The sequence below is a fragment of the Hippocampus zosterae genome, chromosome 20, assembly GCF_025434085.1.
Source record: "Hippocampus zosterae strain Florida chromosome 20, ASM2543408v3, whole genome shotgun sequence".
Taxonomy (NCBI): Eukaryota; Metazoa; Chordata; class Actinopteri; order Syngnathiformes; family Syngnathidae; genus Hippocampus; species Hippocampus zosterae.
The window spans coordinates 12,017,044-12,031,328 of NC_067470.1; the positions used below are offsets into that span (position 1 = coordinate 12,017,044).

Sequence of the window (14,285 nt, forward strand, 5' to 3'; positions counted from 1 at the left end):
GCGGGCCGGCCCGGCGGCGATTGCAGCGGGCAGCAGTCCTCTTGGACAGGTTGAGAGATAAAAAAATAATAATTCCCATGCAGTCTCAATGGCGGGGTGCGGGCCGGCCCGGCGGCGAGTGCGGCGGGCAGCAGGCCTCTTGGACAGGTTGAGAGATAAAAAAATAATAATTCCCGTGCAGTCTCAATGGCGGGGTGCGGGCCGGCCCGGCGGACGAGTGTGGCCAGTGAAGAGGCCTCTTGGCCGGGGTGAATAGTGTTGGAACGCGGCCCGCGGAAATAGTAGCGGCTGGAGGTACCGGGGGCGATGCCCGCCCCGGCCCGGCGGCCAAGTTAAAAAAATAAATAATCCCCGGTCAGTCTCAATGGCAGGGTGCGGGCCGGCCCGGTGGCCGAGTGTGGCCGGGGAAGAGGCCTCTTGGCCGGGGTTAATAGTGTTGGAACGCGGCCCGCGGAAATAGTAGCGGCTGGAGGTACCGGGGGCGATGCCCGCCCCGGCCCGGCGGCCGAGTTAAAAAAAATAATAATCCCCGTTCAGTCTCAATGGCGGGGTGCGGGCCGGCCCGGCGGCGATTGCGGCGGGCTGCAGGCCTCTTGGACAGGTTGAGAGATAAAAACATAATAATTCCCGTGCAGTCTCAATGGCGGGGTGCGGGCCGGCCCGGCGGACGAGTGTGGCCGGGGAAGAGGCCTCTTGGCCGGGGTGAATAGTGTTGGAACGCAGCCCGCTGAAATAGTAGCGGCTGGAGGTACCGGGGGCGATGCCCGCCCCGGCCCGGCGGCCAAGTTGAAAAAATAAATAATCCCCGTTCAGTCTCAATGGCAGGGTGCAGGCCGGCCCGGCGGCGATTGCGACGGGCAGCAGGCCTCTTGGACAGGTTGAGAGATAAAAAAATAATAATCCCCGTTCAGTCTCAATGGCAGGGTGCGGGCCGGCCCGGTGGCCGAGTGTGGCCGGGGAAGAGGCCTCTTGGCCGGGGTGAATATGTTGGAACGCGGCGCGCGTAAATAGAAGCGGCTGGAGGTACCGGGGGCGAAGCCCGCCCCGGCCCGGCGGCCGAGTTAAAAAAAAAAATAATCCCCGTTCAGTCTCAATGGCGGGGTGCGGGCCGGCCCGGCGGCGAGTGCGGCGGGCAGCAGGCCTCTTGGACAGGTTGAGAGATAAAAAAATAATAATTCCCGTGCATTCTCAATGGCGGGGTGCGGGCCGGGGAATAGGCCTCTTGGCCGGGGTGAATAGTGTTGGAACACGGCCCGCGGAAATAGTAGCGGCTGGAGGTACCGGGGGCGAAGCCCGCCCCGGCCCGGCGGCCAAGTTAAAAAAATAAATAATCCCCGTTCAGTCTCAATGGCAGGGTGCGGGCCGGCCCGGCGGCGATTGCGGCGGGCAGCAGGCCTCTTGGACAGGTTGAGAAATAAAAAAATAATAATTCCCATGCAGTCTCAATGGCGGGGTGCGGGCCGGCCCGGCGGCGAGTGCGGCGGGCAGCAGGCCTCTTGGACAGTTTGAGAGATAAAAAAAATAATAATTCCCGTGCAGTCTCAATGGCGGGGTGCGGGCCGGCCCGGCGGACGAGTGTGGCCGGGGAAGAGGCCTCTTGGCCGGGGTTAATAGTGTTGGAACACGGCCCGCGGAAATAGTAGCGGCTGGAGGTACCGGGGGCGATGCCCTCCCCGGCCCGGCGGCCAAGTTAAAAAAATAAATAATCCCCGTTCAGTCTCAATGGCAGGGTGCGGGCCGGCCCGGTGGCCGAGTGTGGCCGGGGAAGAGGCCTCTTGGCCGGGGTTAATAGTGTTGGAACGCGGCCCGCGGAAATAGTAGCGGCTGGAGGTACCGGGGGCGAAGCCCGCCCCGGCCCGGCGGCCGAGTTAAAAAAAATAATAATCCCCGTTCAGTCTCAATGGCGGGGTGCGGGACGGCCCGGCGGCGAGTGCGGCGGGCAGCAGGCCTCTTGGACAGTTTGAGAGATAAAAAAAATAATAATTCCCGTGCAGTCTCAATGGCGGGGTGCGGGCCGGCCCGGCGGACGAGTGTGGCCGGGGAAGAGGCTTCTTGGCCGGGGTGAATAGTGTTGGAACGCGGCCCGCGGAAATAGTAGCGGCTGGAGGTACCGGGGGCGATGCCCGCCCCGGCCCGGCGGCCAAGTTAAAAAAATAAATAATCCCTGTTCAGTCTCAATGGCAGGGTGCGGGCCGGCCCGGCGGCGATTGCAGCGGGCAGCAGTCCTCTTGGACAGGTTGAGAGATAAAAAAATAATAATTCCCATGCAGTCTCAATGGCGGGGTGCGGGCCGGCCCGGCGGCGAGTGCGGCGGGCAGCAGGCCTCTTGGACAGGTTGAGAGATAAAAAAATAATAATTCCCGTGCAGTCTCAATGGCGGGGTGCGGGCCGGCCCGGCGGACGAGTGTGGCCAGTGAAGAGGCCTCTTGGCCGGGGTGAATAGTGTTGGAACGCGGCCCGCGGAAATAGTAGCGGCTGGAGGTACCGGGGGCGATGCCCGCCCCGGCCCGGCGGCCAAGTTAAAAAAATAAATAATCCCCGGTCAGTCTCAATGGCAGGGTGCGGGCCGGCCCGGTGGCCGAGTGTGGCCGGGGAAGAGGCCTCTTGGCCGGGGTTAATAGTGTTGGAACGCGGCCCGCGGAAATAGTAGCGGCTGGAGGTACCGGGGGCGATGCCCGCCCCGGCCCGGCGGCCGAGTTAAAAAAAATAATAATCCCCGTTCAGTCTCAATGGCGGGGTGCGGGCCGGCCCGGCGGCGATTGCGGCGGGCTGCAGGCCTCTTGGACAGGTTGAGAGATAAAAACATAATAATTCCCGTGCAGTCTCAATGGCGGGGTGCGGGCCGGCCCGGCGGACGAGTGTGGCCGGGGAAGAGGCCTCTTGGCCGGGGTGAATAGTGTTGGAACGCAGCCCGCTGAAATAGTAGCGGCTGGAGGTACCGGGGGCGATGCCCGCCCCGGCCCGGCGGCCAAGTTGAAAAAATAAATAATCCCCGTTCAGTCTCAATGGCAGGGTGCAGGCCGGCCCGGCGGCGATTGCGACGGGCAGCAGGCCTCTTGGACAGGTTGAGAGATAAAAAAATAATAATTCCCATGCAGTCTCAATGGCGGGGTGCGGGCCGGCCCGGCGGCGAGTGCGGCGGGCAGCAGGCCTCTTGGACAGGTTGAGAGATAAAAAAATAATAATTCCCGTGCAGTCTCAATGGCGGGGTGCGGGCCGGGGAATAGGCCTCTTGGCCGGGGTGAATAGTGTTGGAACGCGGCCCGCGGAAATAGTAGCGGCTGGAGGTAACGGGGGCGAAGCCCGCCCCGGCCCGGCGGCCGAGTTAAAAAAAATTATAATCCCCGTTCAGTCTCAATGGCAGGGAGCAGGCTGCACTCGGCCGCCGAGTGGAGCGGGCAGCAGGCCTCTTGGACAGGTTGAGAGATAAAAAAATAATAATCCCCGTGCAGTCTCAATGGCGGGGTGCAGGCCGGCCCGGCGGCCGAGTGTGGCCGGGGAAGAGGCCTCTTGGCCGGGGTGAATAGTGTTGGAAAGCGGCCCGCTGAAATAGTAGCGGCTGGAGGTACCGGGGGCGAAGCCCGCCCCGGCCCTGCGGCCGAGTTAAAAAAAATAATCATCCCCGTTCAGTCTAAATGGCAGGGAGCAGGCTGCACTCGACCGCCGAGTGCGGCGGGCAGCAGGCCTCTTGGACAGGTTGAGAGATAAAAAAATAATAATCCCAGTGCAGTCTCAATGGCGGGGTGCGGGCCGGCCCGGCGGCGGAGTGCGGCCGGACCGGGAGGCGTCTTGGTCGGAATAAAGGTGTTGGAACGCGGCCCGCGAAAGTCATCGCGAGCACCGGAGGAGAGGCCCGGCGGCGTCGCCGAGCGTGGCCGGCGGGGAGGCGTCTTGGTCGGATTGGGAAAATGAGAAAATCCCCCCATTCATTCTCAATGGCTGAGCGGGTCTGCCATACCGTTTGTGTCCGCCCGACGGCGGTTTCGTAGGCAAAAGACCGTTGGAGGTACCAGGGGTATGGCTGGGGGTACCAGGGGTGCTGCTGGGGGTACCAGGGGTGCTGCTGGGGGTACCAGGGGTAAGGCTGGGGGTACGGCGGTCGAGTGTGGCCGGGTAAGAGGCCTCTTGGCCCGGGTGAATAGTGTTGGAACGCGGCCCGCGGAAATAGTAGCGGCTGGAGGTACCGGGGGCAAAGCCCGCCCCGGCCCGGCGGCCGAGTTAAAAAAAATAATAATCTCCGTTCAGTCTCAATGGCAGGGAGCAGGCTGCACTCGGCCGCCGAGTGCGGCGGGCAGCAGGCCTCTTGGACAGGTTGAGAGATAAAAAAAAATAATCCCCGTGCAGTCTCAATGGCGGGGTGCAGGCCGGCCCGGCAGCCGAGTGTGGCCGGGGAAGAGGCCTCTTGGCCGGGGTGAATAGTGTTGGAACGCGGCCCGCTGAAATAGTAGCGGCTGGAGGTACCGGGGGCGAAGCCCGCCCCGGCCCGGCGGCCGAGTTAAAAAAAAAAATAATCCCCGTTCAGTCTCAATGGCAGGGAGCAGGCTGCACTCGGCCGCCGAGTGCGGCGGGAAGCATGCCTCTTGGACAGGTTGAGAGATAAAAAAATAATAATCCCGTGCAGTCTCAATGGCGGGGTGCGGGCCGGCCCGGTGGCGGAGTGCGGCGGGCAGCAGGCCTCTTGGACAGGTTGAGAGATAAAAAAATAATAATCCCCGTGCAGTCTCAATGGCGGGGTGCGGGCCGGCCCGGCGGCGGAGTGTGGCCGGGGAAGAGGCATCTTGGCCGGGGTGAATAGTGTTGGAACGCGGCCCGCGGAAATAGTAGCGGCTGGAGGTACCGGGGGCGAAGCCCGCCCCGGCCCGGCGGCCGAGTTAAAAAAAATTATAATGCCCGTTCAGTCTCAATGGCAGGGAGCAGGCTGCACTCGGCCGCCGAGTGCGGCGGGCAGCAGGCCTCTTGGACAGGTTGAGAGATAAAAAAATAATAATCCCAGTGCAGTCTCAATGGCGGGGTGCGGGCCGGCCCGGCGGCGGAGTGCGGCGGGCAGCAGGCCTCTTGGACAGGTTGAGAGATAAAAAAAAATAATCCCCGTGCAGTCTCAATGGCGGGTTGCGGGTCGGTCCGGCGGCGCAGTGCGGCGGGCAGCAGGCCTCTTGGAAAGGTTGAGAGATGAAAAAATAATAATCCCCGTGCAGTCTCAATGGCGGGGTGCGGGCCGGCCCGGCGGCGGAGTGCGGCCGGACCGGGAGGCGTCTTGGTCGGAATAGAGGTGTTGGAACGCGGCCCGCGGAAGTCATCGCGAGCACCGGAGGAAAGCCCCGGCGGCGTCGCCGAGCGTGGCCGGCGGGGAGGCGTCTTGCTCGGATTAAAGGTGTTGGAACGCGGCCCGCGGAAGTCATCGTGAGCACCGGAGGAGAGGCCCGGCGGCGTCGCCGAGCGTGGCCGGCGGGGAGGCGTCTTGGTCGGATTGGGAAAATGAGAAAATCCCCCCATTCATTCTCAATGGCTGAGCGGGTCTGCCATACCGTTTGTGTCCGCCCGACGGCGGTTTCGTAGGCAAAAGACCGTTGGAGGTACCAGGGGTATGGCTGGGGGTACCAGGGGTGCTGCTGGGGGTACCAGGGGTAAGGCTGGGGGTCCGGCGGCCGAGTGTTGCCGGGTAAGAGGCTTCTTGGCCGGGGTGAATAGTGTTGGAACGCGGCCCGCGGAAATAGTAGCGGCTGGAGGTACCGGGGGCGATGCCCGCCCCGGCCCGGCGGCCAAGTTAAAAAAATAAATAATCCCTGTTCAGTCTCAATGGCAGGGTGCGGGCCGGCCCGGCGGCGATTGCAGCGGGCAGCAGTCCTCTTGGACAGGTTGAGAGATAAAAAAATAATAATTCCCATGCAGTCTCAATGGCGGGGTGCGGGCCGGCCCGGCGGCGAGTGCGGCGGGCAGCAGGCCTCTTGGACAGGTTGAGAGATAAAAAAATAATAATTCCCGTGCAGTCTCAATGGCGGGGTGCGGGCCGGCCCGGCGGACGAGTGTGGCCAGTGAAGAGGCCTCTTGGCCGGGGTGAATAGTGTTGGAACGCGGCCCGCGGAAATAGTAGCGGCTGGAGGTACCGGGGGCGATGCCCGCCCCGGCCCGGCGGCCAAGTTAAAAAAATAAATAATCCCCGGTCAGTCTCAATGGCAGGGTGCGGGCCGGCCCGGTGGCAGAGTGTGGCCGGGGAAGAGGCCTCTTGGCCGGGGTTAATAGTGTTGGAACGCGGCCCGCGGAAATAGTAGCGGCTGGAGGTACCGGGGGCGATGCCCGCCCCGGCCCGGCGGCCGAGTTAAAAAAAATAATAATCCCCGTTCAGTCTCAATGGCGGGGTGCGGGCCGGCCCGGCGGCGATTGCGGCGGGCTGCAGGCCTCTTGGACAGGTTGAGAGATAAAAACATAATAATTCCCGTGCAGTCTCAATGGCGGGGTGCGGGCCGGCCCGGCGGACGAGTGTGGCCGGGGAAGAGGCCTCTTGGCCGGGGTGAATAGTGTTGGAACGCAGCCCGCTGAAATAGTAGCGGCTGGAGGTACCGGGGGCGATGCCCGCCCCGGCCCGGCGGCCAAGTTGAAAAAATAAATAATCCCCGTTCAGTCTCAATGGCAGGGTGCAGGCCGGCCCGGCGGCGATTGCGACGGGCAGCAGGCCTCTTGGACAGGTTGAGAGATAAAAAAATAATAATTCCCATGCAGTCTCAATGGCGGGGTGCGGGCCGGCCCGGCGGCGAGTGCGGCGGGCAGCAGGCCTCTTGGACAGGTTGAGAGATAAAAAAATAATAATTCCCGTGCAGTCTCAATGGCGGGGTGCGGGCCGGGGAATAGGCCTCTTGGCCGGGGTGAATAGTGTTGGAACGCGGCCCGCGGAAATAGTAGCGGCTGGAGGTAACGGGGGCGAAGCCCGCCCCGGCCCGGCGGCCGAGTTAAAAAAAATTATAATCCCCGTTCAGTCTCAATGGCAGGGAGCAGGCTGCACTCGGCCGCCGAGTGGAGCGGGCAGCAGGCCTCTTGGACAGGTTGAGAGATAAAAAAATAATAATCCCCGTGCAGTCTCAATGGCGGGGTGCAGGCCGGCCCGGCGGCCGAGTGTGGCCGGGGAAGAGGCCTCTTGGCCGGGGTGAATAGTGTTGGAAAGCGGCCCGCTGAAATAGTAGCGGCTGGAGGTACCGGGGGCGAAGCCCGCCCCGGCCCTGCGGCCGAGTTAAAAAAAATAATCATCCCCGTTCAGTCTAAATGGCAGGGAGCAGGCTGCACTCGGCCGCCGAGTGCGGCGGGCAGCAGGCCTCTTGGACAGGTTGAGAGATAAAAAAATAATAATCCCAGTGCAGTCTCAATGGCGGGGTGCGGGCCGGCCCGGCGGCGGAGTGCGGCCGGACCGGGAGGCGTCTTGGTCGGAATAAAGGTGTTGGAACGCGGCCCGCGAAAGTCATCGCGAGCACCGGAGGAGAGGCCCGGCGGCGTCGCCGAGCGTGGCCGGCGGGGAGGCGTCTTGGTCGGATTGGGAAAATGAGAAAATCCCCCCATTCATTCTCAATGGCTGAGCGGGTCTGCCATACCGTTTGTGTCCGCCCGACGGCGGTTTCGTAGGCAAAAGACCGTTGGAGGTACCAGGGGTATGGCTGGGGGTACCAGGGGTGCTGCTGGGGGTACCAGGGGTGCTGCTGGGGGTACCAGGGGTAAGGCTGGGGGTACGGCGGTCGAGTGTGGCCGGGTAAGAGGCCTCTTGGCCCGGGTGAATAGTGTTGGAACGCGGCCCGCGGAAATAGTAGCGGCTGGAGGTACCGGGGGCAAAGCCCGCCCCGGCCCGGCGGCCGAGTTAAAAAAAATAATAATCTCCGTTCAGTCTCAATGGCAGGGAGCAGGCTGCACTCGGCCGCCGAGTGCGGCGGGCAGCAGGCCTCTTGGACAGGTTGAGAGATAAAAAAAAATAATCCCCGTGCAGTCTCAATGGCGGGGTGCAGGCCGGCCCGGCAGCCGAGTGTGGCCGGGGAAGAGGCCTCTTGGCCGGGGTGAATAGTGTTGGAACGCGGCCCGCTGAAATAGTAGCGGCTGGAGGTACCGGGGGCGAAGCCCGCCCCGGCCCGGCGGCCGAGTTAAAAAAAAAAATAATCCCCGTTCAGTCTCAATGGCAGGGAGCAGGCTGCACTCGGCCGCCGAGTGCGGCGGGAAGCATGCCTCTTGGACAGGTTGAGAGATAAAAAAATAATAATCCCGTGCAGTCTCAATGGCGGGGTGCGGGCCGGCCCGGTGGCGGAGTGCGGCGGGCAGCAGGCCTCTTGGACAGGTTGAGAGATAAAAAAATAATAATCCCCGTGCAGTCTCAATGGCGGGGTGCGGGCCGGCCCGGCGGCGGAGTGTGGCCGGGGAAGAGGCATCTTGGCCGGGGTGAATAGTGTTGGAACGCGGCCCGCGGAAATAGTAGCGGCTGGAGGTACCGGGGGCGAAGCCCGCCCCGGCCCGGCGGCCGAGTTAAAAAAAATTATAATGCCCGTTCAGTCTCAATGGCAGGGAGCAGGCTGCACTCGGCCGCCGAGTGCGGCGGGCAGCAGGCCTCTTGGACAGGTTGAGAGATAAAAAAATAATAATCCCAGTGCAGTCTCAATGGCGGGGTGCGGGCCGGCCCGGCGGCGGAGTGCGGCGGGCAGCAGGCCTCTTGGACAGGTTGAGAGATAAAAAAAAATAATCCCCGTGCAGTCTCAATGGCGGGTTGCGGGTCGGTCCGGCGGCGCAGTGCGGCGGGCAGCAGGCCTCTTGGAAAGGTTGAGAGATGAAAAAATAATAATCCCCGTGCAGTCTCAATGGCGGGGTGCGGGCCGGCCCGGCGGCGGAGTGCGGCCGGACCGGGAGGCGTCTTGGTCGGAATAGAGGTGTTGGAACGCGGCCCGCGGAAGTCATCGCGAGCACCGGAGGAAAGCCCCGGCGGCGTCGCCGAGCGTGGCCGGCGGGGAGGCGTCTTGCTCGGATTAAAGGTGTTGGAACGCGGCCCGCGGAAGTCATCGTGAGCACCGGAGGAGAGGCCCGGCGGCGTCGCCGAGCGTGGCCGGCGGGGAGGCGTCTTGGTCGGATTGGGAAAATGAGAAAATCCCCCCATTCATTCTCAATGGCTGAGCGGGTCTGCCATACCGTTTGTGTCCGCCCGACGGCGGTTTCGTAGGCAAAAGACCGTTGGAGGTACCAGGGGTATGGCTGGGGGTACCAGGGGTGCTGATGGGGGTACCAGGGGTAAGGCTGGGGGTCCGGCGGCCGAGTGTTGCCGGGTAAGAGGCCTCTTGGCCGGGGTGAATAGTGTTGGAACGCGGCCCGCGGAAATAGTAGCGGCTGGAGGTACCGGGGGCGAAGCCCGCCCCGGCCCGGTGGCCGAGTTAAAAAAAATTATAATCCCCGTTCAGTCTCAATGGCAGGGAGCAGGCTGCACTCGGCCGCCGAGTGGGGCGGGCAGCAGGCCTCTTGGACAGGTTGAGAGATAAAAAAATAATAATCCCCGTGCAGTCTCAATGGCGGGGTGCAGGCCGGCCCGGCGGCCGAGTGTGGCCGGGGAAGAGGCCTCTTGGCCGGGGTGAATAGTGTTGGAACACGGCCCGCTGAAATAGTAGCGGCTGGAGGTACCGGGGGCGAAACCCGCCCCGGCCCTGCGGCCGAGTTAAAAAAAATTATGATCCCCGTTCAGTCTCAATGGCAGGGAGCAGGCTGCACTCGGCCACCGAGTGCGGCGGGCAGCATGCCTCTTGGACAGGTTGAGAGATAAAAAAATAATAATCCCCGTGCAGTCTCAATGGCGGAGTGCGGGCCGGCCCGGCGGCCGAGTGTGGCCGGGGAAGAGGCCTCTTGGCCGGGGTGAATAGTGTTGGAACGCAGCCCGCGTAAATAGTAGCGGCGTGAGGTACCGGGGGCGAAGCCCGCCCCGTCCCGGCGGCCGAATTAAAAAAAAAAAATCCCCGTTCAGTCTCAATGGCGGGGAGCAGGCTGCACTCGGCCGCCGAGTGCGGCGGGCAGCAGGCCTCTTGGACAGGTTGAGAGATTAAAAAATAATAATCCCCGTGCAGTCTCTATGGCGGGGTGCGGGCCGGCCCGGCGGCGGAGTGCGGCGGGCAGCAGGCCTCTTGGACAAGTTGAGAGATAAAAAAATAATAATCCCCGTGCAGTCTCAATGGCGGGGTGCGGGCCGGCCCGGCGGCGGAGTGCGGCGGGCAGCAGGCCTCTTGGACAGGTTGAGAGATAAAAAATTAATAATCCCCGTGCAGTCTCAATGGCGGGGTGCGGGCCGGCCCGGCGGCGGAGTGCGGCGGGCAGCAGGCCTCTTGGACAGGTTGAGAGATAAAAAAATAATAATCCCCGTGCAGTCTCAATGGCGGGGTGCGGGCCGGCCCGGCGGCGGAGTGTGGCCGGGGAAGAGGCATCTTGGCCGGGGTGAATAGTGTTGGAACGCGGCCCGCGGAAATAGTAGCGGCTGGAGGTACCGGGGGCGAAGCCCGCCCCGGCCCGGCGGCCGAGTTAAAAAAAATTATAATCCTCGTTCAGTCTCAATGGCAGGGAGCAGGCTGCACTCGGCCGCCGAGTGGAGCGGGCAGCAGGCCTCTTGGACAGGTTGAGAGATAAAAAAATAATAATCCCCGTGCAGTCTCAATGGCGGGGTGCAGGCCGGCCCGGCGGCCGAGTGTGGCCGGGGAAGAGGCCTCTTGGCCGGGGTGAATAGTGTTGGAACGCGGCCCGCTGAAATAGTAGCGGCTGGAGGTACCGGCGGCGAAGCCCGCCCCGGCCCTGCGGCCGAGTTAAAAAAAATAATCATCCCCGTTCAGTCTCAATGGCAGGGAGCAGGCTGCACTCAGCCGCCGAGCGCGGCGGGCAGCAGGCCTCTTGGACAGGTTGAGAGATAAAAAAATAATAATCCCAGTGCAGTCTCAATGGCGGGGTGCGGGCCGGCCCGGCGGCGGAGTGCAGCGGGCAGCAGGCCTCTTGGACAGGTTGAGAGATAAAAAAAATAATCCCCGTGCAGTCTCAATGGCGGGTTGCGGGTCGGCCCGGCGGCGCAGTGCGGCGGGCAGCAGGCCTCTTGGAAAGGTTGAGAGATGAAAAAATAATAATCCCCGTGCAGTCTCAATGGCGGGGTGCGGGCCGGCCCGGCGGCGGAGTGCGGCCGGACCGGGAGGCGTCTTGGTCGGAATAAAGGTGTTGGAACGCGGCCCGCGAAAGTCATCGCGAGCACCGGAGGAAAGCCCCGGCGGCGTCACCGAGCGTGGCCGGCGGGGATGCGTCTTGCTCGGATTAAAGGTTTTGGAACGCGGCCCGCGGAAGTCATCGTGAGCACCGGAGGAGAGGCCCGGCGGCGTCGCCGAGCGTGGCCGGCGGGGAGGCGTCTTGGTCGGATTGGGAAAATGAGAAAATCCCCCCATTCATTCTCAATGGCTGAGCGGGTCTACCATACCGTTTGTGTCCGCCCGACGGCGGTTTCGTAGGCAAAAGACCGTTGGAGGTACCAGGGGTATGGCTGGGGGTACCAGGGGTGCTGCTGGGGGTACCAGGGGTAAGGCTGGGGGTCCGGCGGCCGAGTGTGGCCGGGTAAGAGGCCTCTTGGCCGGGGTGAATAGTGTTGGAACGCGGCCCGCGGAAATAGTAGCGGCTGGAGGTACCGGGGGCGAAGCCCGCCCCGGCCAGGTGGCCGAGTTAAAAAAAATTATAATCCCCGTTCAGTCTCAATGGCAGGGAGCAGGCTGCACTCGGCCGCCGAGTGGGGCGGGCAGCAGGCCTCTTGGACAGGTTGAGAGATAAAAAAATAATAATCCCCGTGCAGTCTCAATGGCGGGGTGCAGGCCGGCCCGGCGGCCGAGTGTGGCCGGGGAAGAGGCCTCTTGGCCGGGGTGAATAGTGTTGGAACGCGGCCCGCTGAAATAGTAGCGGCTGGAGGTACCGGGGGCGAAACCCGCCCCGGCCCTGCGGCCGAGTTAAAAAAAATTATAATCCCCGTTCAGTCTCAATGGCAGGGAGCAGGCTGCACTCGGCCACCGAGTGCGGCGGGCAGCATGCCTCTTGGACAGGTTGAGAGATAAAAAAATAATAATCCCGTGCAGTCTCAATGGCGGGGTGCGGGCCGGCCCGGTGGCGGAGTGCGGCGGGCAGCAGGCCTCTTGGACAGGTTGAGAGATAAAAAAATAATAATCCCCGTGCAGTCTCAATGGCGGGGTGCGGGCCGGCCCGGCGGCGGAGTGTGGCCGGGGAAGAGGCATCTTGGCCGGGGTGAATAGTGTTGGAACGCGGCCCGCGGAAATAGTAGCGGCTGGAGGTACCGGGGCGAAACCCGCCCCAGCCCGGCGGCCGAGTTAAAAAAAATTATAATCCCCGTTCAGTCTCAATGGCAGGGAGCAGGCTGCACTCGGCCGCCGAGTGCGGCGTGCAGCAGGCCTCTTGGACAGGTTGAGAGATAAAAAAATAATAATCCCCGTGCAGTCTCAATGGCGGGGTGCGGGCCGGCCCGGCGGCCGAGTGTGGCCGGGGAAGAGGCCTCTTGGCCGGGGTGAATAGTGTTGGAACGCAGCCCGCGTAAATAGTAGCGGCGTGAGGTACCGGGGGCGAAGCCCGCCCCGTCCCGGCGGCCGAATTAAAAAAAAAAAAATCCCCGTTCAGTCTCAATGGCGGGGAGCAGGCTGCACTCGGCCGCCGAGTGCGGCGGGCAGAAGGCCTCTTGGACAGGTTGAGAGATTAAAAAATAATAATCCCCGTGCAGTCTCTATGGCGGGGTGCGGGCCGGCCCGGCGGCGGAGTGCGGCGGGCAGCAGGCCTCTTGGACAGGTTGAGAGATAAAAAAATAATAATCCCCGTGCAGTCTCAATGGCGGGGTGCGGGCCGGCCCGGCGGCGGAGTGCGGCGGACAGCAGGCCTCTTGGACAGGTTGAGAGATAAAAAAATAATAATCCCCGTGCAGTCTCAATGGCGGGGTGCGGGCCGGCCCGGCGGCGGAGTGTGGCCGGGGAAGAGGCATCTTGGCCGGGGTGAATAGTGTTGGAACGCGGCACGCGGAAATAGTAGCGGCTGGAGGTACCGGGGGCGAAGCCCGCCCCGGCCCGGCGGCCGAGTTAAAAAAAATTATAATCCTCGTTCAGTCTCAATGGCAGGGAGCAGGCTGCACTCGGCCGCCGAGTGGAGCGGGCAGCAGGCCTCTTGGACAGGTTGAGAGATAAAAAAATAATAATCCCCGTGCAGTCTCAATGGCGGGGTGCGGGCCGGCCCGGCGGCGGAGTGCAGCGGGCAGCAGGCCTCTTGGACAGGTTGAGAGATAAAAAAAATAATCCCCGTGCAGTCTCAATGGCGGGTTGCGGGTCGGCCCGGCGGCGCAGTGCGGCGGGCAGCAGGCCTCTTGGAAAGGTTGAGAGATGAAAAAATAATAATCCCCGTGCAGTCTCAATGGCGGGGTGCGGGCCGGCCCGGCGGCGGAGTGCGGCCGGACCGGGAGGCGTCTTGGTCGGAATAAAGGTGTTGGAACGCGGCCCGCGAAAGTCATCGCGAGCACCGGAGGAAAGCCCCGGCGGCGTCGCCGAGCGTGGCCGGCGGGGAGGCGTCTTGCTCGGATTAAAGGTGTTGGAACGCGGCCCGCGGAAGTCATCGTGAGCACCGGAGGAGAGGCCCGGCGGCGTCGCCGAGCGTGGCCGGCGGGGAGGCGTCTTGGTCGGATTGGGAAAATGAGAAAATCCCCCCATTCATTCTCAATGGCTGAGCGGGTCTGCCATACCGTTTGTGTCCGCCCGACGGCGGTTTCGTAGGCAAAAGACCGTTGGAGGTACCAGGGGTATGGCTGGGGGTACCAGGGGTGCTGCTGGGGGTACCAGGGGTAAGGCTGGGGGTACGGCGGCCGAGTGTGGCCGGGTAAGAGGCCTCTTGGCCGGGGTGAATAGTGTTGGAACGCGGCCCGCGGAAATAGTAGCGGCTGGAGGTACCGGGGGCAAAGCCCGCCCCGGCCCGGCGGCCGAGTTAAAAAAAAAAAAAATCTCCGTTCAGTCTCAATGGCAGGGAGCAGGCTGCACTCGGCCGCCGAGTGCGGCGGGCAGCAGGCCTCTTGGACAGGTTGAGAGATAAAAAAATAATAATCCCCGTGCAGTCTCAATGGCGGGGTGCAGGCCGGCCCGGCAGCCGAGTGTGGCCGGGGAAGAGGCCTCTTGGCCGGGGTGAATAGTGTTGGAACGCGGCCCGCTGAAATAGTAGCGGCTGGAGGTACCGGGGGCGAAGCCCGCCCCGGCCCGGCGGCCGAGTTAAAAAAAAAAAAAATCCCCGTTCAG

The 14,285-nt window shown here is 62.9% G+C and overlaps 1 long non-coding RNA gene across 3 annotated transcripts; it reads left to right on the forward strand.

Moving 5' to 3' along the window:
- Window positions 1-3,996: 3,996 nt before the first annotated feature.
- LOC127593105 (uncharacterized) lies at window positions 3,997-13,856 on the forward strand. Of its 3 annotated transcripts, XR_007960320.1 has the most exons (5): window positions 3,997-4,090; window positions 5,574-5,636; window positions 7,626-7,709; window positions 11,492-11,533; window positions 13,790-13,851. It is a non-coding gene; the product is annotated as an uncharacterized LOC127593105 (long non-coding RNA). The 3 variants fall into 3 exon arrangements; XR_007960319.1 differs by lacking the exon at window positions 5,574-5,636; XR_007960321.1 differs by lacking the exon at window positions 11,492-11,533 and having other exon boundaries at window positions 4,004-4,090; window positions 13,790-13,856.
- The last annotated feature ends 429 nt before the right edge of the window (window positions 13,857-14,285 follow it).